The sequence below is a fragment of the Coturnix japonica genome, chromosome 7, assembly GCF_001577835.2.
Source record: "Coturnix japonica isolate 7356 chromosome 7, Coturnix japonica 2.1, whole genome shotgun sequence".
In the NCBI taxonomy this organism is placed as follows: Eukaryota; Metazoa; Chordata; class Aves; order Galliformes; family Phasianidae; genus Coturnix; species Coturnix japonica.
Genome location: NC_029522.1, coordinates 3,090,805 through 3,094,597, shown reverse-complemented (window position 1 = coordinate 3,094,597; position 3,793 = coordinate 3,090,805).

The following is a 3,793-nucleotide window of genomic DNA, read 5'->3' as shown; positions in this document are numbered from 1 at the left end:
TGAGGGTATTTGATTTATGTTCTGAATGCACAGCTCCCAGCAGAAGCTGAGGAGCTGAACCACTTCCTTGCACCCCACTGGTGTTACAGCACTCACCAGTTCAGCTAACACCCATTTCCCAGGTAGCAGGCAATGGGCACAGCATGCAACCTGCAACCCCTGAGGTTCAAGGCCAAGCTGGATGGAGCCCTGGCCAATCTGATCTAATGCATGATCTGCTGATTGGCAGCCTTGCCCATGTCAAGGATTGGAACTAGATGATCTCTGAGGTCCTTTCCAACCCAAGCTATTCTATGATTCTTTGAATTTTATGTAGATGGGATGCAGTCGAGCTGCTCAGACTTGGAATTCCTATTCATTTATGAACTGCACACTGTGTCCAGAAGACATTCATAATTCACAGAAGCTGGGCAAAAAACTCATAGCTGCAGCACAGCAATGGTCAACCAGGGTTGCTGCTCTATTCCTCCTTCCCCCTCACCTTCTACCCTGAGACCAAAGACCAACAGGCTCTGCTGGTGCTCACCAGCCTTCCTCTTCTGCCTCACAACACCCTGTCAGTTTCTTGGCCATACACATACTGAAGCCAGGTTTCAATTTCCAGGTCATAAATAACACATTTAACAAGAATTAGTTCTGGGAAAAACAAAAACCTTAAAGAAACAATTGCAGCAGATCTGGAAACACAGGGCCACTGAAAAATGAATCGAGTCATTCCATCTTCAGAGGAAAGAACTTCAGCATTGCCAACTCAGGAACATACGTGTGCATATGGTCAGATGCATTAATTGTCTGATAGGTTTCAGAAGTGAGAGGTCCAACAGGCAGAGTTGCATAGAGTAAAATACATCAAATCCATTGGGAGCTTGCTGCAAACTGTGCCAAACTGATTTCACCACAAGGCGAGGCACCATCGAAATACAGACACCTAAATCTCACTTCAGCCCCATTCAGTTTGTCAGAGGAGTATGTTGTGTTGCTTTGCTTTCTCAGGACATGACCAGAACCAGGAGAGAACAGACAGGTCAAACCTGCTAATCACAGAACCATAGAATCATTAAGGTTAGAAAAGACCTCTGAGATCTCCAAGTCCAACTGTCAACCCATCACCACCATGCCCACTAACCATGTCCCTGCCAAGCCACAGATGAGATGTACACAACCACAGCAGTGCCTCTGTGGTTGCCATGTGCCTTCTTTAATGCTTACCAAGGATCAGCACTGCTGAACTTTGTCCTCCAACATCATGCATGCAAGGACATGTAATGGCAGACCAAAGCATGTAGCAGCTTTTTCAACAGTGCACACCACTCCTCGCACTGTGACTGAATTTGTCCTTCACAATCCCATCCATCCATGAAAACCTTGAGGGCAGGGACAGTCTCTCCTGTGCAAAAGAGAACAAAACCACAACCCCTAATGCACCAGGTTCCACCACAGATAACAGATTCTCAAAACAGGGACCCCTCCAAACATGCCGGGCCTGGCTGGTCCTGACTGATCTTGGCACATACGAAGTCCTGATGCAAAGAGCATCAGTTTTTAACTCAGTCCAATATCAGTTACTAGTTGCCAAAGCCCCCATTTGCAAGAGGAGAAATTCACAGCCACTTTACAGCTAGACCTCCAGGCCAAATCAACAACAACAGCAACAAAAACCCCCAAAACAAGAACAAACAACCCCAAACAAATCCAAGCTCAAAGTCCCCCTTTGGGATCCCTCCTGTCCATGGCCTCCCTCCAGGCCACCCATTTGCACACACAGCTGCTGACAGCAAGGAGGAGCCAGGGAGGGAAAAGCACTGGCAATTCCCAGGGATAGTTTGCAAACTTGGGAGTCTTCACTTGGCTGGGACCACCCAGGCACCATCTATGGGGTGAGAATTCAGCTCCCGATTAGTGCTAACCTCTGAGAAGCCATACTGTATCCCTGATTAAGAGGAAAACTGAAGTCATCCTCAAGACCCTCCATTCTCTCCCTGTGTGCGCAGACTGCCATCAAATATTTATCCCAGTGTGACCTGCCCAGCTCATCTCCATCATCCAAACATCTGACCTTCAGAAGATACTCTTCAACCCCCAGGTGACACAGGCAGGCAGTTCATCAACCACATGGGAATGCGAAGTCCAGCATGATGCTGGTAGTGGTGTGTCCCCATGGGATCATCACTAAAGCAGACCAGCCAGGTATGGGGAGCAATGCATCACAACTGGTCATCCCATCTTCAAGGCCAGGTTACATGGGGCCCTGGGCAGACTGATCTGGGGGGGGGGGGGGGGGGGGGGGGGGGGGGGGGTGGGCAACCAGACCATGACGGGGATTGGAACTAGGTGGTCTTTAAGGTCCCTTCCAACTCAAGCCATTCTGTAGTTTCTGTAGTTCCACGATTCTATGATTCCATGATCCTTGTTCAATATACCTCATATCACAGTACAGACATGATTGGGAGGAGCAGACCCCCCCTCCCCCCCGTCTTGGGGAACTTCTTCAGGCAGAATAAAAACTCTTCCAGAATCTGCTTCAGATGGCTAGAAACCACGGAAGGCAAAGGAGAGGTCAAGCACAGCAGAGGAGCCTCTCATACAACACAGTTCTTCATTGTCATCACTTAGACATGCTGTCTTCACAACTTGCTAAATATCATGAGTTTTTACCTCATCTTTTAGCACATCCTCCCACTTCTAGCACCAAATCAGCAACCAGAGCTGCTCTCCTAAACCCGAATGAGAAGCAAGCACCACCCACTATCAGCATTGCATCCATGCGTTAATGCAATAACTCAAGCTGATGTAGAGTTTTCAGCTGTATCTCGATACTTTTTGTGGTTTCGATGCCTTTCCACTTGCCTTTGTAGTCTCCAAATTTGTTCTGAGCATGGTGAAGTGCACTCAGCCCTTTTATGATTTCCTGCCTTGTTGCAGAGCCTTGCACTGAGACACTTTAGTTCCCTCCTAAGTCTTTTTCCAGAACCCTCCTGTCACTTTAAATATTGGCCAGCATTTTGTTAGCTTCAAGACTTTGAAATAATATCAAAGTAAACCTCAAAGGAAAATAATGCAGTAAAAGGTAAGGTTGGAGCTTAATTCATATTTAAATAAAGATCTTTCACTTCAGCTTGGGTTACTGCCTTAAATGACTGGGAGCAAATGGATCTTTTAAAGTCCTTATTCCCCTGTGGGTCTATGGGCAGGGTAATGAAATTGCCTTCCCATGAAAAATCCTCTGACATAGGGAAGAAAAAGTCTGAGGTTCTCCAGAACCATGATGGACTATTTTCCTCCCTCCCCTCCTAAACTGCGGTCCCAAAGGACATTTGTACATCGTGCTCTCTCCCTGCAGGCAGATGGAAACACTGTCAAAGCTTTTTGCAGAGGGAAAGGAAGCGCTAACAATTTCTTTGCAAGTAAATCTAGAGCTTTTTCCTTAATAGCTTCCTTTTTGTTGTTGTTGATAAGCAAACCACGCCTTTGCGTAATGAGACAGGGAGATTCACCTTGCCACCCCTATCAAAATGCTTTCGGGATAGTAGGGGAACTGGAGGCTGATTTCCTACAAACATCAGCACCTGACAGGAATTTTTACAAGGCCATAAAGGCTGATTTGCAAGCTGAGTGCTCAGCACAGCCAAGCAGAGAGCTCCCCTTGACTTTACCTGGGGATCTTTGTTATTTGCCTTTAAGCTGCTGGCACAGAGAAAAAGTGGTGACGGATTTAGCTTTCTACATACCCTCTGCCTTTAGTCCGTAATTCCTATTCAAGCCCAGGGAACGGTGTAGGGGAGGGATTGCTTTT